Genomic DNA, 26,955 nt, shown 5'->3' with positions numbered 1-26,955 from the left:
TTACAACTAACCCTCAGTTTGTTACAACTTGCCCCGCAGGCGGGGTAAAAAGTAACAGTTTTAGTCCTGGCATTTTTGGCAATACTGCACGGAAACAACAGTTATATGGCGTTAACAGTACACATTATTAAACCTCCTTTGAATTTTATTTTCATTTTTAAATATTTTCCAAATTATGTTTAATAAAGCAAGTAAATTTTCACAGTATGTCTGATAATATTTTTCTTCTGGAGAAAGTCTTATTTGTTTTATTTTGGCTAGAATAAAAGCAGTTTTATTAGTAAAAAAAAAAAAAATAAATTTTAAGGTTAAATTTATTAGGCCCTTTAAGCAATTTTTTTTCCGATAATCTACAGAACAAACCATTGTTATACAATAACTTGCCTAATTACCCTAACCTGCCTAATTAAACTAAATAAGCCTTTAAATGTCACTTTAAGCTGTAAAGTGTTTTGAAAAAATGTTATTTACTGTCATTATGACAAAGATAAAATAAATCAGTTATCAGAAATGAGTTATTAAAACTATTATGTGTAGAAATGTGTTGAAAAAATCTCTCCGTTAAACAGAAATACGGGGAAAAAATAAACAGGGGGGCTAATTCAGGGGGTTTAATAGTTCTGACTTCAACTGTAATGTAGTACTATTCATCATTTAATCATCACTTAATTTATTACTGATCAAAATAAAGTGCAACCAGTCTATTACTTAAAAAAAGAATATCCATTAACTTCCATCTCTTTGCACTTTTTACTGTTGAAATACCTCACACAAAAGTGGCATGCTTGTTTTGTGAATTCACCCCAGAGCGCATCTGTATGCGCGCCTGTGGATGTAATTGCATGTATTACCTTGTTGGTTTATTTGATTGTCCATAAAGGCAGCGTGAACGTTTTCCGCTGTTCTTCATTGTCTCTTTCTGTCATTAAACATGCCGGTATTTTATTAGCTCGGTCCCAAGCAAGGTCATTAATTGCAGCTGGGACCTGGGGAAGCCCAGCTCCACTAAGAGGTGAGAGAACGAAAGACAGAGCGAGAGAGGAGGGGGGAAGGATTGTTAACGTGTTACGGCACAGGCGTCTTCTGAGATTGCCTGCTTGATTGCTTCATAAGGACCCTGTGGCACACAGCAATTAGGAGCCGCAGACCCGAGGAGCACTCGGATGATTTCGCGGAGACTCTTGCCGTATCAGTCCAGCAGATCGGCGCACTCAGCCTTCCCCTTATGGAGCCTGAGTCTAAGGAACGGCCCGGGAAGAGAGTTTCGGGAGAGGTTAATGACATCTAGAGCAGGGAACATGTGCTGTGGGTAATTGGTAAATGGTGGTATAATGAAAAAATTATAAACGTTGTAATGACTGTGCTCCTGTGAAAAGAGAAGTGAGTGTTTACACTGGAGAGGCTCGGGGAGGGAAAAAAAGGAGAGAAAGAGGTGGAGGAATGGAGAAAACGATGGCTGGGTGTGCAAACAAAGCGCTGATACTGATAAGTGTGAATCATTGGAGTTTAATAGAAAGGCCTCTGGCTGTAAGAAAGCTCCGAGGATCCATTATATGCTCAATTATATCAAGACATATATAGCTACAAATAGTACGCCTGTGTGTGTGAGCTGGAGTGTGTGCAGCAATTGCTGGGAGAGTATGAAATATTAGTGCTAGAGTGATGTAAGGTCTTGTTTTGTGCTACATGATGCCGCACACATTGATGTCATCATGTCTGCTGTCTTTTTACAATTCAGAGATTTCGGTCACATGACTGGCACAGAGAGCTGGAGGACAAAACATCCAAAGATCTCTTTCAAGCCATGAATGTTTAGCCTGTGATAAGTGTTTAGATTAAATTCCACTTTATTGTCATTACACATGTACAAGTGCAAAGCACCGAAATGCAGTTTAGGTTTAACTAGAAGTGCAATAGCAGCAAGTGCAGGATAGAGGTATACGTTATAAAGTGCAGTTAAAGAAAAACTATGGTGATATTTACAGATGGATGTACTATAAACATTAGTTGTATTAACTATGAACAGAGATTTACAATATATAAATATATGTACAAGTTGCTATTAATAATCAGATGTATGCAGATAGATGAACATAATTACAAATGTATATATATACAGTAGGTGTGTACAATTCAAGATAAATTGTGCAAATATTGAATAATAAATAATAAATAAATAATGAAGTGTTGAATTGGTTACGGTAAATTGTCTGTCGTGTATGAGTTTGAATGAGTGTTTGTGGATGTTTCCCAGAGATGGGTTGTGGCGGGAAGAGCATCCGTTGCATAAAAATGTGATGGATAAGTTGGCGGTTCATTCCGCTGTAGATTTATAATTGGACTAAGCCGAAAAGAAAATGAATGAATAATGAAATGTTTATAGGGAGTGTAAGCTATGAGGAGAGATTGGGGATGTAGTGAAAGTGAATGTCTTTTTGAGCTCATAATCTAAATACAACACTGTTTATTCTGATTATGAAAAGCGAGACATGTTCCTGGTTCCTGGAGGCATCATTCCTTATTAAATCCAAATCCTATACCTGTAAACCTATTCCTAAAATCAGTGAGAGACGAAATAGGTGACAATGATGTAGGACCACCCAAACTTGATTGTTAATCTCAATGTTTTAAATGTAATTTTCGCATGTATGTTTCTTTGGGGAACCAAAAGAGTGCTTCTTTGGTGTCACTGAAAAAAAAAAAAATTCTTGTTTGAATTATGTAAATGCTGTGGGTTTTTTGGGAGACACTGAAGGATAAGAGGAGGAAATGACCCAGAGGAATATGAGACTTGCAGTGTGAATCTCGCTAACAGGAGAATTAAAGGGTTAGTTCACCCAAACGTGAAAGACTTTAGTTTGTCTCTGGAGCACAAACACAATCTAATATACTTCTGTCTCTCCATTGACACAAAACTCATTTAAATAACTTTAAAAGTTACAGTATTTGAAAGAACAAATGACTTATTTTATATTTTTTATATAAACATTGATTAGTAAACAGCATTCTAATTTAGTCATATACTGTACTGCAAGTTCAATCATGCTTGATGCACGAAAACCAATGATGTTTGTTTCTGTGCATCATACAGCTTGTTCGAACTTTCATTACAACCAATGAAGGTCTCATGTCAAGTGGGTATGGTTGAACTTCTGTTTATGTTTACTCATCAGTGCACTGTAAAAAAGTTAATAAACTATTTTTCATATTTTATTTTAGATTGCAGGACCTTGATCTCTTACAACTTTTAATGTTGAAATGTTAAAAAGTAACTTATATTTATTTATTTATTTATTTATCTATCTATTTATTTATTTATTTTCTTTAGCTAAGACAGAATTTTTTTTATTTTTATTTTACTCTTGTATCAACAGTGAAACGCTCAACCTTTAATCTAAATTTTGCATGATTTGATCAAGTGTAATGTGCGTTTCAACTCGGTTGGTCATTTCCAGTTAGTAAGTGCATCTCGATGGGCGCTCCGGTATCAGCGCCGCGGGACATCTCCCCACACCCTTCCCCCCCTCACAAACACACACCCACATACTGGCACACATAATTGACAGTGTGTTTAACTGCAGCTGATGAATGCCCTTGATTTCCCATGTGTCCGAAACACAGCAGGAAATCAAGGTTGTGTGAAGCTGACTCCAATGTGACCGCCATTCATCACACCGGAGGATGACCCGACCTGCACTACACACATATCATCATCACACAAAGTATTTATGAATTGATACTTCACAGCAGAAGATTTTAGGAATGTTTGATTAACAGGAGCTTTACATCGGAATCTCGCATTGTTTGTTGTCTAGATATTAGAGTAGTGCTTTAGTGTCTTGTATTGCCGATCTGATCCGGTTATTTGCACTAATGGGTTCGGATTCAAAGTGATGGATTACCGTCAACCTCAGACTTTTATTTCCTATCATAAAGCCCCATTATATTCAGATTGCTATTATTATAGTGGTTTGAAAAATCCAATAAGCTGTGTTTTCTCCTGTTTAAATACTCGTTCTGTTCCTGTAATGACAATGCAGAAGTCTTTTAAACATTTAGATATGAGTTGAGCAAAACTTTCTTACCCCGTATAAAGTTTATTACCATCAAAAGGTTTCTGCAGGGCTGAATGGAAGATCACTGAAGTAACAGAATTTTTTGACAATGGCTGCATCTGAAATCGCCTTCTCAGTAGGTACTGCATTTCAATTAGAATTTACCACTCAACAGTTAAAAAAGTATGTTCTATACAGTATGAATATAAGTAGTATGAATGGAACTTGGACATACTATATCTGCTATTTTGTCATAATCATGTGACCCACCCACCCACGTGGGTTACATTTCGTCACAATTATGAATTCTCTCACATGGCATCATGGGATAGCGTAACATCCATCGGATGCACACTTCAGGATCTCGCTGGAAGTAGTAGGTCATACTTCTCGCATACTGTTTTCCGAATTCTGTGAATTCAGACGTACTACTTGGCTTGCATACTGTTTTAGCATACTATATAGTATGGAAGTATGCGATTTTGGACACAGCCAATGTTTTTGGTTTCTTTATGTACAGCATTTATAAATTGAGAGCAGAAGATTTTGAGGAATGTTTGATTAACAGGAGCTTTACATCGGAATCACGCATTGTTTGTTGTCTAGATATTAGAGTAGTGCTTTAGTGTCTTGTATTGCAGATCTGATCCGGTTATTTGCACTGATGGGTTCGGATTCAAAGTGATGGATTACCGTCAACCTCAGACTTTTATTTCCTATCATAAAGTCCCATCATTTTCAGGCTGCTTTTTTTTTTATAGTGGTTTGAAAAATCCATTAAGCTGTGTTTTCTCCTGTTTAAATACTCGTTCTATTCCTGTAATGACAATGCAGAAGCTGAAACGTTGTCTTCCAAACATTTAGATATAAGTTGAACAAAACTTTCTTGTACCGTATAAAGTTTATGAAAGTATTGAAAGGTTTCCGCAGGGCTGAATGGAAGATCTCTGACAAAAGGGATTTTATACACAATGGGACATAAAACTCTGGCAAACTTAATAAGGCAAAGTTAACTATTTTGATTTGAATAATGCTCAATCTAAACTTTGTTTTTTAATTATTTATCTATTAATTTCCACCTTTTTGCGATCCCTAGATGCCAAAAGTTGTACAGAAAGTGAAGCGAGCGCAGCTCCTGTGGCTTGGGTGGCAGAATAATCTTCTTTTAAAAATATTCTTTATTCATGTGTTATTTGTTTATGTGGATAAATTATTAAAAATTTGCTGGATTTGTGCAAAGGTTCTAGTTTGCAGTTAATGATTCCCCTCCATTCTTCCCCGATGGGTATAGTTTGTAATTTTCTTGAATATAAAAGCTGCATTATTCATGTGTATCGGCAGACCACATCTATTAATGATGTCTTTCTTTTTAGGTGCTTACATTTTTACAGTGATATGTTTTTTTTTTTTTTACCCCCTGCTTTTAAGAGGGCCGTTAACTACATTGCATATTACAGATTTGCCCTGCAGTAAGGTTAAATATCACTTTAAAAGTTTGAATAGTTCATGGGGACGTTAGTTTTAAAAATAAAAGCAAAAGCAAAGAACAGAGAGGAAAAGAACAGAGGGAAAGAAGCAGATAAAGAAGTTTGTTGAGAAACAGAGATGTAAATGCCCCTGTTTAGTAATTTATAGATGTGGGAATTGAGTGAGACTCTCTACAGAGTCATAAACTATTGATGTGTCTAATCTTTTAGATCCTGCCAACATAATAATCATGATCTGGATGACAGTGAGAGGCAGAGCCACACCCACTTCCTCCCTTCACCCCCACAACAAACACACACAAACACAATCTCATGCATACACACATTCACATTCCTCCACCAGTGCTCTGTTGTGTCTCTTTGTTAAAACACAAACTTTGCTCTGTTAAAAGTCGAGCTTTCCAAACACTGCACATATCTAATAAAATCAATAACATTTGCAGTGTTTTTTGGTAAAACTAATGCTGTCTCCGTTCTTGCTCTGCACTACAATTTGAGACTCGTGCTAATGACTTATTTCTACATTTGCACAATAACTCTTAAAGTTAACTAACCCAGAGTATAAATCATGGCTGCCCAAAGGCAAGAAAAACACAAAAGTGATCTTAAAGAGTTAGTTCACACAAAAATGAAACTTCCTTTATTATTAGTTCCCCTTATGTCGTTAACCCCCTGAGACCATTGTTCATCTTCAGAACACAACTTATGATATTTTAAATCTAAGAGACAGCAACAGTCCAGAGATTTTCAAAGTCCAAAAGAAAAAGGAACCAAAAAAAAGTAAAGTAACTGTAAAGTAACTGTAATCATATGAAGCTGCAAAAACACTTTATTTGTTGTGCTGCTAAATAATGCCATTATCTTGTAATGCCCATAGTAAATTTGCATCTTGAAGACCTGGGGTCACATTTATAAACATGGCGTACAGGGGCGGAAATGTGCAAACTCAACGTGAGAATGTGTGCAGCTGTAAGTTAATTCCAAGTAAAAAATATTTAACTTAAACATTGAGTTTACTGATTGATTCCACTTTAAATCATCATATATTAATTCATTCATTCATTCATTTATTCATTCATTTATTTTCTTGTCAGCTTAATCCCTTCATTAATCTGGGGTTGCCACATGCAGCGGAATGAACCGCCAACTTATCCAGCAAGTTTTTATGCAGCGGATGCCCTTCCAGCCGCAACCGGAGCACTCGAAGGAAACCCACGCGAACGCAGGAAGAACATGCATGCTCCACATAGAAATGCCAACTGAGCCGAGGCTCGAACCAGCGACCTTCTTGCTGTGAGGTAACAGCAATACCTACTGCACCACATATATATTTACAGTTGAAGTCAGAATTATTAGCCCCCCTGTTTATTTTTCCCCAATTTCTGTTTAATAGAAAAAAAGATTTTTTTAAACACATTTCTAAACATAATAGTTTTAATAACTCATTTCTGATAACAGATAAATTTTATCTTTGCCATAATGACAGTAAATAATATTTGACTAGATATTTTTCAAGACACTTCTATACAGCTTAAAGTGACATTCAAAGGCTTAACTGGCTTAATAAGGTGAACTAGGCAGGTTAGGGTAATAAGGCAAGTTATTGTTTAATGATGGTTTGTTCTGTAGACTATCAATATATATATATATATATATATATATATATATATATATATATATATATATATATATATATAGCTTAAAGGGCTAATAATTTTGATCTTAAAATGTGTTTTAAAAAATTCAAAACTGCTTTTATTCTAGCTGAAATAAAACAAATAAGACTTTCTCCAGAAGAAAAAATATTATCAGACATACTGTGAAAATTTCATTGCTCTGTTAAACATAGTTTGGGAAATATTAAAAAAAGAAAGAAATAATCAAAAGGGGGCTAAGTATAAATAAGTAGGACAAGAGAAAATTACTATTTTGTGAGGGGAAAACAATATAGCCTTCAAGTACATTCATGTTATTACTCACTAGATATTCCCTGCTGATTGAAGAGGTTGTCTGATCGAGTGCTTCAAAAGGCTGCTATAGTGTGTGATTGGTTTTAATGGTTTTAATCCAGGTTTTCTCTTGCAGTAACAATCACAATAAAGCACTGTTGTCAGACATTTGGCTTTCATCATTTGTGAGGACATCTGTAATCAAGAAAGCCATGAATTATAAAGAGTAGTTTATTTTTCAGAGCTGGTCCTCTGTGGGTTCAGCAAGAAAAACATCAGTCTGCAAAACAAAAGAAATGCTTGGTCTTTAACATTTGACATCAGCCATTAATTATTAAAGGAGATTTATATAGACAGTTGTTACAGTATGTACAGTATACATGGACAAACAATGTCTTGGAGAAGCGTGTGTCATTGCTGTGGGCCTCTTTGGCATGTTCAGTCTTGTCCGAGAGACGAAGGTCATTCATGATTCTGACAGGGTCTGATCAGTTTGTAGTCTGAGTCACACATAGACTGTAGTATTAGTATTACTACAGGCTGTGAGACTCTCGGAACAGGCATGCTTTTAGTTTGAGGTCTAATATTATTTTTATGCAGTATTATGGTCTGTACATCCATTCATCAATTTTTAATATTTATTCATTATATTTTCATCAGCTGTACATATACATTGGATTTAATTTTATTGGATTATATTGTCACACTTCAGGGTTTTATTAGTTAATGTATTCACTAACATGAGCTAATTATAAACAATGGTTATTTAATGCATCATTAACATCCAAACTCATGCTTGATAACATTAGTTAATACACCATGAGTTAGCATTAGCAATGAACTATTTTCATTGACTAACATGAACAAATACTTTAACAAATGTATTGTTCATTGTCTGTTCATGTTAACTAACAATAACTAATACAATCCTATTGGCGCATCTTAAATTTTACTAACTAAAAGTATAGTTCAGCCAAAAACAAAAATGTACTCTCACTCAAGTGGTTAGAAACCTGTTTGAGATTCTTTCTTGTGCTGAACAAAAACAAAATTATTTTCAGGAATGCTGGAAATACTATGGAAGTCAATGGCTACTGGTAGAAAGTCAATATCAACAGAGTAAAGAATCTCAAATAGGTTTGGAACAAATAGAGTAAGTGATGGCAGAATCTTCATTTTTGGGGTGAACTATCCCTTTAAGTGCATTACAAAGCTTTAGATCAACCAGAAAGCAAGGTTAATTTATAATCTGCTAAACTTTAAACTCTTGGTTTATTAACCATAAACCTGTTTAGTCAAGGTATGTTTATTTCACAATCTCTCCAGGAAAGAAGTATAGTTACTTTAACTATGAACAAAACAGAATGTAGATAGCCACAATCCACCATGAAAACATACACCAAAAATTACTGCCACAGTGTAATAAGAGTATTAGGCAAGTTATTGTATAATGATGGTTTGTTCTGTAGACTATCAAAAAAAAAAAAAAAAAAAAAGCTTTAAGGGGCTAATAATTTAATCCCTAAAATGGTGTTTAAAAAAAATAAAATAAAAACTGCTTTCATTCTAGCTGAAATAAAACAAATAAGACTTTCTCTAGAACAAAAAAAAATATTATCAGACATACTGTGAAAACTTCCTGGCTCTGTTCAACATAATTTGGGAAATATTTAAAAAAGACAAAAAAATAAATAAAATTCAAAGGGGGGCTATTAATTATGACTTCAGCTGTATGTATGTATGTATATATATATATATATATATATATATATATATATATATATATATATATATATATATATATATATATATATATATATATATATATATATATATATAAAGAGATAGATATATAATTTCGGCTATAATAAAAGCAGTTTTAAATTTTTTTAGAAACCATTTTAAGATTTGTTTTAAGACATTGTTATACAATAACTTGCCTAATTACCCTATCCTGCCTAGTTAACCTAATTAACCTATAGTTAAGCCTTTAAATGTCACTTTAAGCTGTATAGAAGTGTCTTAAAAATATCTAGTAAAATATTATTTACTCTCATCATAAAATAAAATAAATCAGTTAATAAGTTATTAAAACTATTATGTTTAGAAATAACGGGGTCTTATAATTCAGGGGGGCTAATAATTCTGACTTCACTGTATGTATGTACATATATAAGACCATATCCTCAATTGTCAACCTTAATTGCTGACTGAACATTTTTCCATTCTAAACTAGTAAGTTTGCTCATTGTCAAGGTCATCATAACCCTTGCTTACATTAGTAAACCATGACAGAAAACACAATGATATTCAAAAACAATGATGCACAGAGTGTTGAACAATATGTTCATTAACAGATGATCATTTATTTTGTTTGTTGGTTCATACCGGAGTACTCCATTAGAAATTAGTAGAGTGACTTTAAAAAGTTAGCACTAATGATTTTTACTTTTAGTTTTATTTCTAATTTAGCTACTATACACAGGAATTTTTTTTTCTGCATAAGTGTTGCAAACAATTTATCTGTTGAATTTAAACAAACAAATTAAATTTAGTAATGTTCAACTGAAATAGTTTGTTAAACTTCAGCCCAAATAAATTGTTTACGATCACTTAACCTACATTTTTTAGTAAATCCAAGGAATCATTTTTGAATATTTTTTTCAGTGACAGTAACATTCCAATAATAATAATAATAATAATAATAATAATAATAATAATAATAATAATAATAATATCCCTGTTTGTGTTCTCTATCCTGAACATGAGTAGATGCCCAGTAGGTTTTTGTAGTACTTTTGCAGTACAGAAGCTGAAAAACGACTGATCATTTTCTATAATAGTGGTTAATGAAAACCACATTTTGATAATTTGATAATGGCCTTTTAATTTTTAGAGGCCATAATTAAATTATGAGTCTGTCTTTTAATAGAGAGATCCAAACAAATATAAGTGATACTGGCCTTCGTGGTACTAGAAAAAATAGAGATTATGATTCCCCATTCTCATCTGCTTTTAACTATGTGCACAAATATGAGAATAAACTTCATAGCATGCTTTCTACCATTAACTCTCTCAACCTATTCACAACGGAATTATTTTTTTTAAATTAGCTGTAGATACCAAAAAGATTCAAATCAAGCATCATGACCTCTATTATTAACTGTTAGTTTTGTAAAAACAGTAGCTGTTTTATACTCAATAGAAGATGAGAGCAATACGAACCCCCCAGGGTTGTCTCTCTTTCCCCCCTGTCTTTCTCTCTCTGTTTTTCATCTCTCTGAAACATAATGGAAACTCTTTTCTACACAGTGATTATATGATTTGCTCCGCTAAGGCCTGTGTGTTATTGTCTATTAATGGACAGACAAATTATATAAATGCATCTCAGAAATAATGGTGCACAATGGCTGATGCATGTAATAGGCGTCAGTGTGGCAGCTCAGCGGCTCGTCGTGAGCGAGCAATACAATGTTCCTCTGCTTGAACAACGCTGGACGGCTACCTCTGAACCCACATTACTCATATGCTGATAGACACGAGGAAAAGAGACAAGACTGAGAGGGTACGAGGGATTCGCTTACACACGCAGGGGCTCAGACCTCTGTTTTATCTATATTTTATTTAGTCTTTGTTTGCAAAATGCCGAATGAAATATGCATGGTCTGCTTGAGGTCTTAAAGTTTAATGGTGGTCTTGGGGGTGGGGACTTTACGCTGGAGTGTTAGAGGGCAAATCTAATGTGGGCAAACAAGAGAATGATAGACCTGTATTTTGAGGATGCGTGGAGACTGAACAGAGATGAGATGCGGATGGATGAGTTTACTGTATTCTAATGAATTGTGCTTAAAGAAATGGTTCATTACTCATCATTACTCATCTTCATGTTGTTTCAAAGCTGAATTAGTTTAATTCTGATTTTGGTTTGGGGAGTGGGGTATTTGAAGAATAAGAAGTAATGGTTTTAATTACCATTAAAGTCAGTTTGAAATTTGATTTAAACTTCTAATTCAGTGGTAGATGAAGTACACAAATTCATTCATTCATTCGTTCATTCATTCATTCATTCATTCGTTCGTTCGTTCGTTCGTTCGTTCATTCATTCATTCATTCATTCGTTCATTCATTCATTCATTCATTCATTCATTCATTCATTCATTCAGTTTCCTTTGACTTAGTCCCATATTTATCAGAGGTCACCACAGCGAAATTAACTACCAAGTATTCTGGCAAATGTTTTACGCAGCGAATGCCCTTCCCAGCCGCAACCCAGTACTGGGAAACACCCATACAATCTCGCATTTACACACTCTCACACACTAATGTCTCATTCACACTAGCAGTGACTTTGTATCTGCCTGACGCTCTGGGTGGAGACCTGCTGCAAACACAGATCTGTGTAGGTCTACAGCACAGAGAATACATCCGACCTCTGAGCGAGCTGAGAGAGGATCACGTGAGCTCTACTGATGCTACTGTTGGCTGTCGCTCAAGAAAGTTGCTCTTCATTCGCATAGGGTTTAATGATTTTCAACTTTGTCACATCGCTCGACACAACCACCTGGTTGCCAACGGTCGCTGTCGCTCACGTAGATGGAGGTCACCTGAAGTCACTTGTCGCTTTGCCAATGCGAGTTGCTCGTAGTGTGAATGAGGCTTAAGGCCAAGTTTGTTTATCCAACTCACCTATAGCTAGGGGAAGTTTTAGTCCTAAAATAGCAGGTTTTTTTGTATCACTTAAACTTCTTTTCTACATTTTATCTTAATGCAATCTCTACATTTTAGATGATTCGTTTTCTTTCAATGAATTTACAACTAAAAATATTACAACTAAAAATATGCTCTATGATTAGGGGTGGTGGACAAATTTGTGCAGATGTTATAATATTATTATTACATACCTTTACATTATTTTAAGAATATTATATTTTATTTAAAAACAAATATTATTTATTACATAAAAATTTTATTTGACTCTCACCACATAAAATATGATAGAAAACGATATTTATATTTAGTTTATAGGTATAATTTATACTTCTATATATATATATTTTAGATTTCCTGGGGCCCTAAGCGGCCCCTTACTTCGCTTTTTGGTTAAATCTGCCCCTGCCTATAGCGCATGTCTTTGGACACGAGCACGGGAAGAACATGCAAACTCCTCACAGAAATGCCAACTGGCCCAGCCAGGAACAGTACTAACCACAAATTAAGTACTCAAATAAAATATTTCTCCAGTAAAAAGTATTAAGTATTCCTTTTCAATTTTACTTGAGTCACAATACAAACATACTTGATTTTAATGTACAGTACTTAAGTATTGAAAGTGGAAAAACCTATAAAAAATATATTTTTTAGCAACTTATTACAGATAATTAATTTTAATCAAAGTGTGCAAATAAGTGAAAATAGTAAAAAATACCATCTAGCCTAAAAAGTAAAAACTATATCTCTGTAGATGTGTGTAGAAAAATGTAATTATACAATGTAAAATACATTTTAAAGTTTAAAATGTATTAAGAAGATTACAATGCAAATGTACTAAATGTTTATCTATATGTGCTGCGGCAGTGAGGAATATGCTTAACCTTTCACTTTGGGTTCATTTGAACATTGTTTCATTTTTACAATTGACCTATAGTCCAATTCGTGAGTAGTCCACATTCAAGCTTTTCATACAATGAGCTTAAACAGCTCACACTTTGCAACAGATTTAGTTCACAAAGAATTGACAGACATGACTTAAATATATTAAACTTAATTATTGGTAACTCAAGCTACTATCTACTGTTCTTGGCTCATTTTGAGTCAGACTTGTGGATTAAATTGCTTTCACCATAAGATTTGAATCAGTGAATTGTTTAATGAACATTTGTTCTGACCAGATCATTTGAATCATTTACTGGAGACTTGCCTTGGATCAACTGAATCAGTGAATCGTTCATTTTGACATGAATTAATTATATATTTATTTACACTGGTAAATGAGCAATGTGCATCTACTGAATCTCCACTTGTTCCAATCCTATTTGAGATCTGTTGAAGTCTGATGATTCCTGTCTTCGGTGCAATGATACAATTAAAAAAAGAAAACTGTTAGCAAGCATAGTAGTAGGATTTTTGATAATTATTATTATTAAACTGTAGTTATAGTTTATTATTATTATTTTAGTATTATAGCTTTTTTTATATTATGAATGTCAATGGGTGGCACGGTGGATCAGTGGTTAACACTGTCACCTCACTGCAAGAAGGCTGCTGGGTTTGAGCCCTGGCTGGGCCAGTTGGTTTTTCTGTGCGGAGTTTGCATCTTCCTCCCATATTCGCGTGGGTTTCCTCCGAGTGCTCCAGTTTTCTCCACAGTACAAAGACATGCACTACAGGTGAATTGAATAAACTATAGTGTTTAAGAACATGTGTGAATGAGTGTATATGTGTGTTTCCCAGTACTTGGTTGCAGCTGGAAGGACATCTGTGTAAATCAACCACTAAAATAGAAACTAAGCCAAAGGAATGAATGAATGAATGAATGAATGAATGAATGAATGAATGAATGAATGAATGCTAATTGCTCCAACATAGTTCAAAATGAGGGTGACCAAATGCTGTTCACATTTTCATTTTTTGATTACTTTAAATTCTGCAAGAACCACTGAGGATCGTCTTTACATTACAAGCAAATTTGTTTGATCTTGTTTGTAAGTTCACTAGAAACCAAGATTGTTATGTACATAAAACAACAAAATAAAGCTATTTATTTCTAAAAAAATAAATCCAATGTGACCATATCTCTTCAGTAGAGCTTGATTATTGTAGATTCAATTTTTACTTCTTTTTTCTTTTTTCTTTTTTTGGAACAGAGGGACTGAGAATTTACATTATTTGTTGACAAAATGTTAATTTTCAGGACAACTAACCTTTTAAATTATGAAAAGAATAGTTGAACAAAAAAAGTCTAAAACAGGGGTTCCAACTCAATCTCACAGCAATTCGTAACTTTTTGATTAAGTGACTAATTCGTTTGAATTCGTACGATCTAATTCGTACAATTTAGTACAACTTGCTCATCCCCCAATGACGGTTGGGTTTAGGGGTGGGGTTAGGTGCAACGCCCCCTTTTTAAATCGTACAATTTTGTATGACTGAACTCGTACAAATTAGCCACTAAACTGGCAAAACGTAAAATACTTACATTTTCTGGTAAGATCCGGCTGGGGGTTCCCAAACTTTTCTGCTCACGACCCCTAAAATAGCAATGCCACTCGCGACCACAAAATTCCTCCTAGGTGATTACAAATATGCAAACGTTGCTCAATAGGTCTATATATAAATGACCACATTGACAACACAAAAAATGCAACAGTCTAACAACCATATAATTTTATAATCAGTTAATAAATTGGTTTAATTTAATATTAAGCTCAACTAATGAGACTGGTGGACACAGAGCTTTCAGCACAAGTCTATTCTTGGTTTAATTTCGGAGACCGCTAATCAGAGATCATTCTCAATATTCCATTGTGGCCTGTATTTATTTGTAATGTATTTTATTGCCATAAAGGTGTCAGAAAGTTTAACCTGGTGCTATAAAATCAATCTGTTGCATCTGACGCTATAGCTGTGTTTTTAATTGATCCTATACACACAATCCTATGAAAAAAAAATGGCTGATGGCTTTTTATTTGCATGTTGTTATTTTTTTACTATTAATAACTACTGTTTTTATGTTCTGTGGGTTATGGTTAAAATATAGTCATTCTAATAGTTTAATAAAATTCATTTGACTTTTAGAAATCAATAAGCGACCCCCACTTTGGGAACCACTGGTCTATTATACTGTGTGAGTCAAAGAAAATGTATCCATACAGGTTTGCATTACCATCATAACAGAGGTTTAAACTAAGAACATCAAAGGTTTTGTTTTTATACGTTCTCTTCCTTTGCAATTTTACAACACAGTGCAATTTTTTGCTCTAGGTTGTGCATGCATGACCAAGCACGCCTGCTGTAAAAGAGAGTGGATGCTCGTAGCTCATTGTAATCTATAATTAAACCTGGCGCTAACAGCTAAGCTCTAAACCTACACACACATCCGCTAACGGCTAGCTACCCTGGCAACTGCGCTACGGTGGGAGATGCATGATGGGACGTGACAGTAGCGCCCGCGGCTCCCTAGAGAGGGTGGAGCCTAGCAAGGTGACAGCAGGGAGGGGCAGAGCGTTCAGGACGAGAGTTCTTTCCGTTCAAGAATGTCACTGTAGAAGGAATTTTTGATTTAATCACATGCTCATTTCAAATACACTGTTGTATGTCGGAAAAAAATAAATCAAATCCCTGTTTAAATTCACTGTAAACCTAAAGAAATTGAAAAAAATAGCACATCTCATGTAGCAACCGATGACATTTCTTCCAATATATATATATATATATATATATATATATATATATATATATATATATATATATATATATATATATATATATATATTGCATACAATAATGAAAAGGTGACACATTTTCAGACATGCTAATATGTTAATTTCTAGAAAACAAAATACACATTTGCTGAAACAACCCTGAAAGAAATACACATTTGCTGAAATAACCCTGATTGTTAATCTAAAAATTTGTCATTTCTGAAGAAAAAAATTATGTACATTTCTATTTATTATTGAAATTCAAAAGGTTCTTAGACCTTTATATTACAATGTTTAATAGAAGTAATTTGTATAACCTCTAATGCATGAACAAATGTTTATTTATATCATGGAGGTGTGCACTCAGATAGAAGGGAAATAATATTAATATTCAGACACACAGAATGTTACAGGAGAATAATATTCTGTCTCACGGACACATGTAGTCCACGTGTGTTAATCTGCTTTGACAGGTCATGGAGGGCTTTTTTCCCCTTCAGCTGTTTCTCTTGAACATTTGCATTTGAGTCATGGTTTAGGCACTGGGCCAAGCAGATTCAGACGCTCTTTTTTATCTGTGTGGTTAACACCAGGTTACAGAAGGCATGGAACCATGGGATGTTAGGTTGTTGCCTGGACATATCTCTATGTAATGTGTATAATGCAGAATATAAGAAAATGAAACAAATGTTATGCATGAGACTGCATGATTAAATTATTTTGTTGAATGTTCAGATGTAATAAAAATATGAAATATACATTATAAATTCATTAAAAAAAAATTAAAGAGTTTTCATACACTATAAGATACACTAGGATTACAAAAAAAACAGTTAATAATAGAGGTCATGATACTTGATTTTAATCTTTTTGGTATCTACATACATCAAGTACAATAATCATAAACAAGACTATAAAGACAATAACATTTAGTATGTATAAACATATGTTGTTTTATATATTTTAATAACATGTCAGATAAACATTTTGTATAATTTTTACTTAATTATAATCGCATAATAATATGTGATGCTAAAGGATGATGTTGCATTATTTGCATTATCTGATGTTTTGTTTTCAGAAAAAAAATAACGAACATTAATACTCCCATTAAATATTTTATCATTTTATTTCCTGTTTGTGTACATTACATGTGGTCACACTTTATTTTAAGGTACAATTCTGGCTATTACCTCAATAAACTTATAATTTTCTGCTAATAATTAGGTTTTAAGGTAATAATTATGTTTAGGTGATAGGGAGGATTAGGAATGTAGAATAAGATCATGCAGAATGTGCTTTATAAATACAAGGAAGCAACCAATATCCAAGTAATACACCGTTAAAATTTTTTGTAAATTAGTATTTAACTGTAATATGAACTGTATTTTAAATTGCACTGTGCAAAACACTGTATATTGTACAGTAAAGATATACAGTGCTGTAAATACATATACAGAAAGATACTCTAACTACACAGTTAACAATTTTTGTAAATTATACAGTAACTGTAATATGAACTGCATTTTATTGAAGGGCAGTTACCCAGTATGTTAATGTATTTTGAAGTTGCATTGTGAAAATTACTCTATATTTTATAGTAAAGATATATAATGCAGCAAATATATATACAGCACAATAAATTGTGCTGTAAATGTAAATACAGTATTTTTTCTGTAATTAATTTAAAGTAGGTTACTGTAGACTACTGCACTGCAACTACACAGTTAACCATTTTCGTAAATTACACAGTATTTAACTGTAATATAATCAGAATTTTCTGTGGGGTGTTTATGCAGTATGTTACTATGTTTTAAAGTTGCATTGTGAAAATTACTGTATATTTTACGGTAAAGATATACAATTCTGTTAATACATATGCACAATAAATTGTGCTGTAAATGTAAATAAAGTATTTTTGCTGTAATTGATTTACAGTAAGTTACTGACAGACTGCTGCGCTACAAACTGCAGCCAGTAAGTTACTGTAGATTCCATAGGAAATTGTAAACATTGTAGGTGATAAGTCAATAGTTGATAGAGAGAATTGTAATATACTGTATATGATATATATTTGAATATAGCAGAAAATAGTTGATGGTTTTCACTTTTAGCCATGCTGCAGTAAAAGGGTGAAAGGTCACTTAAGGATTTTCCATTAGTGAGAAAAAAAACAGTGTCTGATAGCCATGAATAAAATATCGTAAAGTATGCCAGACTGTAGCTTTTACCATCTCAACCCATGAGAGACGAGAAAGAGCGACAGAGCAAGTGAGAAAGAGCGAGTTGGGGGAAGAGAGGAATGGAGATTTACACACAAAAATCCATTTCTAAAGCCCTCAATTATGTTTCAATCACAATCACACATATTTTTCTGACATGGTAAGAAAAAATAAATTGCAACCTTAAATATTTGAAAAAGGTTTTGTAGAGATGTATAACCATTTATAATTTTTATACAGCCACTGAGATATTATTTAGCATTTAATATTGAAAACTTTTAGCTGATTCACACATTTCAGATACTTTCAGGTTTTATTATCATTGTGAGAACATTAGAGTCCTTATCATGTATGCAAAACCTGGCCCCACAGACATGCTTAAAGTAATATATGGTTTTATCTGTTGAATAAATTAATATTTCAGTGTTATAGTTAGAAACTAGCCCACGTTGCTAGGCAGATTGGGCCACCAGATTTCACCTACACTCACTGAATATTAGCTGTGAATATGAGCGCTATTGTGCACTCGCTTTCTGCAGATCATTTTGTGGGTGAAGAGAATACATGTTGCATGCGATAACTGAGCTTCCAGACTGATATTAGGTGTGACACGCATTGATGGACAGAGCGTGATGACAATAATGGACGGAGCTATTAGAGCTACAGTGGTGATGGATTAAAACATATATAAAATAGTCCGATAGACGGTTATGCTTATTCAGAATTCTGTTACAAACGCATTTACTGGCAGTTTGGTGTAATTAACCTTTTAGCTGCCTGTTCAAATGGTTGACCATATTTTGACTGTTTTAAATTATGAATGTTAAAGTTATTAAAAGAGGGACTGTTTTAAATAATGCTTTGCACACACAGCATTGTTCGTTTACAAAAGAAATCAAACAAACATAGTCCTGTTGCACTACTACACTTGGTTTCTTGAGAATGAGAATCTAAAATAATTTTATGGCATACTTCAAAAAATAAAGATGATTTAATATTCATAAATGTTTGTTTTTTTTAATAAATTGGTCTTAAACTTCATATATATTTTAAATTTTTGTAGTATATGTTATAATTTGTTTACTTTTACCATAAACCAACATATCAACCTTTTGGTAGAGGTTGATATTTTACAAATTATGGGATGTGTTGAAAGAAAATGCATTGAGTTTGGTAACTACCGACATTAGGAGTTTTTTTTTTTTTTTTTGTAAAGCAGTTAAAGGGTTAAGATATACAGCACGATAAATGATGTTGTAAATATAAATAGAGTGTTTTGCTGTATTTGATTTACAGTAAGTTACTGGCAGACTCCTGCACTACAACAGTTTACACTACAGTTAACAATTTTTGTAAATTACACTATATTGAACTGTAATATTACCTGCATTTTACTGTAGGGCAGTTATGCAGTTTGTTTTTGTGTTTTAAAGTTGCATTGTGAAAATTACTGTATATTTTATAGGAAAGATATACAATGCAAAAAACTCATACTGCATGATAAATCGTGCTGTAAATGTAAATACAGTATTTTTGCTGTGATTGGTTTACAGTAAGTTACTGTAGATTCCACAGGAAATTGTAAACTTTGTAGGTAATAAGCCACTATAGTTAATAGAGAGAATTTGAATATTATAAACATTATATATATGAACTAGTGAACTAGTGTACTTTTCTTGGCTTTTAAGTGAAACAAAATGAGTATTGCAATTAATCGTTTTTATTTTTTTTTCTCCTTAAACTTTTACTGTTACTATTGTCTATAGAATAAAAAAACACTTGTCAAGTCATGAGAACCGAATCGAACCAAAAACCGTGTTAAAAAACCGAGGTTTGTATTGAACTGTGGGCTAACTTTATTGTTGCATCCCTAATATATATATATATATATATATATATATATATATATATATATATATATATATATATATATATATATTATATTGTATTATATACATATCAACCATTTGGTAGAATACATCTGCTGCTCAACAAAACAATAATATTGTAATAGTTAAATTTTATGTTAATGATGTACTTTGAAATTTAATTTTTTCCTGTGATAAAGTTGAATTTTAACATTATGATTCTGGCATTTAGTGCCGTAATATCATTCAAAAATTATTATTAATAGTTTATGACTTGTTCGCAGTTACTACTAATTGTTAGCATTATTATAAAGGTTAGAAAGCCTTCTTCTTGATATTTTAGTCAAAGAGAACGTTTGAAGAATCAGAATCATTTTGAAAAAAATGTTAATTTATTTAATAAAAAGAAAATCATGAAAGATGAGAGACACACTAATATGTATTTAGATCTAAAATTACATCTAACAGGCAGCATGGTTGCTCAGTGGTTAGCACTGTCACCTCATAGCAAGAAGGTTGCTGTTTCGAGTCCAGACTGGACCAGTTGGCATTTCTGTGTGGAGTTTGCATGTTCTCCCCGTGTTCGTGTGGGTTTCCTCCGGATACCATATGAGTGTTTCTGGGTTGTGTCTGAAAGGGCATCTGCTGCGTAAAACAAATGCTATACAAGTTGGTAGTTCATTCCGCTATGGCGACCCCTGATAAATAAGGAACAAAACTGAAGAAAAATTAATGAATGAATTACATCTAACATAAACATCTAATGAACATAACTGATGAGGGGAAAAAAATAATGAATTAAAATTTGTCACTAAAGAAGTCCGTAAATGCCACTTTATGATTGTTCACTGTATTGTAAGATTAATTACTGTTTACCAGTTAATATACTTTTACCATTTTTACAGTCTATAAAATCATGTGTATTATTTGTTACATTGTATTCTTTTCTGTCAACAAGCATAGTGACAAGTTAAGTGTGAATTTTGATGAGTTAATCCGATTCAAAAGTGTAGCACAAATATTCACGTGTTTCATCTGGGGCATTGGACAGAGTTGTGTGTATATAAAACTGCTCAAAAATCATCACTAATTAATATTTGCAATAGTATTAAGATATACATGAAGTCCCACAATTGTTTGTTTTTACTGTTATTCATTAAGACCTTGTTGTGCCCCACCTCAATGTAAATATCACATGGCATTTTAATGACATTTTGGCAAATGAGACAGCGCTATCAGTTTGCATGATTGCTCTTCGGATTCTTTCCTCTTTTGCGTGCCGCTGCATGTGTGCAGACACTGTTAGCAGCAGCGTTTTGACTGTGCTGGTCAATGTGCACAATTCTGTGACTTCATGCCCTGAAGACTGAGTCTAGACACGAGCCAGCCAAGCTGCCCTGATGACCTACATCCCACTATTACAACCATCACTCCATTCACACACACAGAGAGAGAGAGAGGGAGAGTGAGAGAGATGGGGAAAACGTGTACAGTGAGGTGGGTTGGAAAAAATAGCGGAGAGAAGCATAACAAGGATGTGGATTTAAAATAACCCGAAACAGAGGGATGTGTATGGTTTGCTTGAAGTTGTGATAATGCTGGTTTAATATTTGTTTTAATACAATTAGCTTAATTTAAAAAATGGTAGGTTGTATTAGCTCCAATAATACAGTTTTTTTAAATGCTGTAAAAATATCTGTTGATTATAGTTTCCCGTAATATTGGTGTTTTTTTTATACTTTATGGTAAAATACTGTTATGTTAATTAGTTTGAAACTATATGTCAGTATTAATCATTTTGTCAAACTTTTCAAAATTAATTTAACATTAGAGCAGAAGTCAAAGTCTCATGCAATTAAAAAGTGTAAATAAATGGATTTATGAAATTATTTTTATAGTGAAGGCCATTTGAAAGTGTAAATATATGTAAAATACTGTATACCATGTTCTACTCTGAAAACATTTGATGTTGAAAAGTTTAACCAAGTGACTTTCATTATCATGTTTATTTGTTTACATTGATATATGGTCTGGCAGGTCAGTCAAATTGCAATAAAAAAACAGATAAGGAGCAACTAATACTGTTCAATTTTACAAAGAGCTACAAACAGACATTTTACACATGTAATTAAACCATCAAAACCTGTAGAATTGTTTTGGATAAAAGAAAAAAACTAAATCTGTTCAATTGTATTTAACTGACAGCATATTTGCCAATATATGCACATTATAGTCACTATATACACCGCCCACTGAAGCTAAGCAGGGCTGAGCCTGGTTAGTACCTGGATGGGAGACCACATGGGAATGCTAGGTTGCTGCTGGAAGTGGTGTAAATGAGACCAGCAGGGGGCGCTCAACCTGTGGTCTGTGTGAATGTTAATGCCCCAGTATATTAATGGAAACTCTATACTGCTCAGTGAGCGCCGTCTTTCGGATGAGATGTTAAACCAAGATCCTGACTCTCTGTGGTTGTTAAAAATCCCAGAATGTCCTTCAAAAAAGAGTAGGGGTTTAACCCTGGCATTTTCCCACAGGCCTCTGTTTATCATGACCTCCATCCCCATATCATAATTGGCTTCATCCCTATGTCTCCTTTCCATCAGCTGGTGTGTGGTGTGCGGTCTGGGACAAACTGGCTGCCATCACCTCATCCAGGTGGATGTTGCACACTGGTGGTGGATAAGGAGATCCCCATCAAAAATGTGTAAAGCTGTGTCTAGAAAAGCTGTATAAAAATGTAAGGAATTATTATTATTATTATTATTATTATTACTATTATTATTATTATTATTATTATTACTATTATTATTAAAGTTTGCATTGACTACAACTTACTCATTAACTTTCTAAAATATGTAATTTATATTTACAAAATGCCATTGTTTTTTTTATTTTATTTATAAGCTATTCTAATGCATATTCCCCTATGAGCAGATGATAACCAATTAAAGAGCACATGTAACTCCGCTACTCATCCATTTGCACTGGCTGCCAGTTGCTGCTTGCGTCAGATTCAAAGCTCTGATGTTTGCTTATGCTTACAAAGCTTCTAGCCTTGCTCCTTCTTATCTGCTCTCACTTCTGTAGATCTATGTGCCCTCCAGAAACTTGCGTTCTGTGAATGACCATTGCCTCGTGGTTTCATCCCAAACAGGGAAGAAATCACTTTCCCGAACTCTCGCATTCAATCTGCCCAGTTGGTGGAATGAACTCCCTAACTGCATCAGAATGGCAGAGTCACTCGCTGTCTTCAAGAAACGACTAAAAACTCAACTATTTAGTCTCCACTTTTCTTCCTCTGCAATTGCCTCTCTGGCTCCACAGCTAACTGTACTACAAAAAAAAAATTACTAACGTTTTGCTTCTTACACTTTACATACCTGAAACTTGCCTACAGCACTTATTCATTGTTGCTCTTATAGTTATGTAAATTCCTTGTCCTCATTTGTAAGTCGCTTTGGATAAAAGCGTCTGCTAAATGGCTAAATGTAAATGTAATTAATACACTGCACACATACGAAAATTGTTATCTGGAGTCACAACTATACAATATGGTTAATATACTTTTTAAAAGGTGAAGATATAAATTTTCCTAGGCTGGATATTACTGTTGACCACTTCTATAATATATATAATATATAAATAATATATAATATATAAATAAATTCATCCTCCCCAGTGTTTTGATTATGATAAAAATTTAGTAACATGTTAAATTTGTATAAAACATTTTTTAAAAATCCATTCAATAATACTAATTTTATATATATATATATATATATATATATATATATATATATATATATATATATATGGATGGCATGTGGTGCATTGGGTAGCACTGTCGCCTTACAGCAAGAAGGTCACTGGTTTCAGCCCCGGCTAGGTCAGTTGGCGTTTCTGTGTGGAGTTTGCATGTTATCCCCGTGTTCATGTGGGTTTGCTCTGGGTGCTTCAGTTTCCCCCACAAGTCCAAAGACATGCATACTGTAGGTGATCTGGGTAAGCTAAATTGTCCGTAGTGTGTGTGTATGTCCTGATCCTCCTGGTTAGGTGTTGAGCGTTGGGTTAACGACTCACTTCCTAAAAGTATGATGTTATGAAACATCAATATGGTGCGGCTAAATATCAACTTCAATATAGTAAGTATATTTATATTCTAAAGGATCTTCAAAAATACATTTGCTAAAAAAATTCTCTGGTTTCCCCCAAAGTCCAAAGATATGCATTATACTGTAGGTGAATAGAATAAGCTAAATTAGCTGTAGTGTATGAGTGTGAATGCAATAGTGTATGGGTGTTTCCCAGTGTTGGGTTGCAGCTTAAAAGGGTAACCGCACTTAAAAACATATTTTAGATAAGTTGGCGGTTCATTACGCTGTGGCAATTCCTAATTGAGAAAGGGACTAAGCCTAAAAGAAAATGAATGAATGAAGAATCAAGCATCCAGACTAAAGATGTTGCATGAAAAAAAAATAAGAGCAAACACAACAACCTAACTCTTGTTCATCAGCAACTAAACGATAAGGGGGGAAATGCACTTCAGTTTATGTCACATGATTTAATAAGTTCAAACACATGTAGTCTAAAGAGCACATATTTCACTCATGTTTTTCAGAAGATGATAAAGGAGGCAGGCTGAGACTGTCAAAGAGATTTCACTTTTCTGCATTCAGTTTCTCTACGTATTCAATGAGTCAGTTGGACTGTGCTAATGTGTATTTGTCTGCGCATATGATGTGTGTGCGTGTGTGTGTGTGTGCAAAAAGATGTTTTTGAGCTCAGACAGCATAAAGAATCAGACAAAAGTGTGTGTGGTTTCGAGGCATACGTTAAAGCAGACATAATACCACAGAAATAAAGGCTTCATCCTCTACATATGGAGCTGTGAGACCCCCAACCCTCCCCCCGTTCCTCCACCCACAAACACAAACGCTCAAGTAAATAGCAACCGCAAGAGACGCTGCAAGATTATGAGAGTATGTCGCAAATTTGTTTAGTTCAGTTATCAAGCCATTTGTCATGTTTGCAATATCGAAAATGTCAAATTTTCTGTTGTCGTTCTTGTGAATCAGCTATACATAATAAACATGTGCATGTGTATAGTTTGTTTCAATAAGAAAGCTGAGTAATTTTCTCCATCCCTTTATTATCTCTCTCTCTCCTCCTCCTCCTCCTTCCCCACGTACAAACAAACAGTTGTTAGAGTTGTAGCAACTACTTAATCCTCGAGATTAACGATTGTACCTCTGCTGAAACAAAGACAATTGAGATGACAAATGATCTGTCTGGCAGTCAGTGTTATGGATAGATGGATCAGGTAAAGGCGGAAATACACACAGTTCATAAATGACACAAAAACACTTCTTCTCTTGTGACACTTGCAATAATCAAGGTTTGGTAGTATGATTTTTGCTAAAATGCAGTTCAATATTATTAAAGTTTAAAATGGCTGTTTTCTATTTTAATATATTTTTAAACTTATAATAAAATATAGCATTTACTTGATACCAATGTCATAATATTTTAAAAATATTATTACAATTTAAATATTTTGTTTTCAATTTTACTATGCTCAAAAATAAATATTAAAATACTTGAGTAATTTTATGTGATTATTGTACTCATTATTTTAAAAGAATTTGAGCTTCACTTGCAAATTAAACAGACTACTTGTACCTTTATTTAAGTACACATTAGGAAACATTACACTTTACCTCTTACAGTTTTTTTTTACGTATGTATATACTTAATTTATGTATATTTTTATAAGTTTATCATAACAAAAATACAGTTACCATAATACAATAAGTGCTGATTTTACATTACTGCCAGTGCTAGGGTTTGGTTTTAGGGTTGGGGTAGGCGGTAATAAAATACAATAAATGGGTGATTTAATATATTATATAAATAATTCTTGTTGACTTCTGGCTGAACCAAAGATAAATTCACCTGCATTCTTATATCTTACTAAAGAGAATCCATGTAAGCTACAAACCGGCCGACAGTGTTAAATAGGGCTGTTAAAATGTTTTGAAAAACGCTCACTAAGGTTGCAGTTTACAAGTTTATGCATTTTGTGATGTGTAAATATATATGCACATTAATAAATGGACATTTGAACGTGTGCTTAACATGAAATAATCAATGTTGTTTGTTTGAAAACAGCAAAGTTTCAGCTTGTCATGACTTTCTTCTTCAAAGAGACATTTGTTGTCCAAATTTGACCATTAAATCTAAGGAATACCAATGTAGCAAAGTAGCGAAATCCCCCTTTAAATGTCCAATCTGTTTTGTACATTAATTATATTGGCAGGACGCATATAATTGAGTGCAAATCAAATGATGATAATTTGGTTTACAGTTAATATTTTCTGGGCAAATATATAAAGATTTTTGATTGCTTTTTTATGCTTTCATTAAGTGTTATGATTCTCACAAAAAAAGAAGATTGTATGATTAATTAATTGTAAAACCTGTTTAGAGATATTCTGACTAGTAATCAATAAGTGGTATTATAATTTTATACTCAGAATGGAGAGGATTCAAAAGTATTTAAAAAAAAATATATATATATAGTTGGAGTCAAAGTTATTAGCCCCCCTGAATTGTTAGCCCCCTTGTTTGTTTTTTTCTCCAATTCCTGTTTAACGGAGAGATTTTTTAAAGACATTTCTAAACATAATAGTTTTAATAACTCATTTGTAATAATTGATTTATTTTGTCTTTGCCATGATGACAGTAAATAATATTTGACTAGACATTTTTTAAGAGACTTCTATACAGCTTAAAGTGACATTTAAAGGCTTCAAGGTTAATTAGGTTAACTAGTCAGGTTAGGGTAATTAGGCAAGTTATTGTATAACGATGGTTTGTTCTGTAGACTATCGGGGAAAAAAAAAAATTTAAATAATTTTGACCTTAAAATGGTTTTTAAAAAATTAAAAACTG

General features: G+C 33.4%; 1 long non-coding RNA gene across 2 annotated transcripts in view; it reads left to right on the top strand.

Annotated features, from left to right (window-relative positions):
• Positions 1 to 26,955, top strand: part of LOC141385815 (uncharacterized) — a 120,330-nt gene that overhangs the window by 79,096 nt on the left and 14,279 nt on the right. For both annotated transcript variants that reach the window (XR_015491216.1, XR_015491215.1), the window contains exon 3: positions 6,637 to 6,840. This is a non-coding gene — a long non-coding RNA (uncharacterized LOC141385815). The remainder of the gene's footprint in view (positions 1 to 6,636; positions 6,841 to 26,955) is intronic.

This window comes from Danio rerio, chromosome 5 (genome assembly GCF_052040795.2).
Source record: "Danio rerio strain M-AB ecotype USA chromosome 5, GRCz13ab, whole genome shotgun sequence".
NCBI lineage: Eukaryota > Metazoa > Chordata > Actinopteri > Cypriniformes > Danionidae > Danio > Danio rerio.
This window is presented reverse-complemented; position numbering and strand designations above follow the sequence as displayed.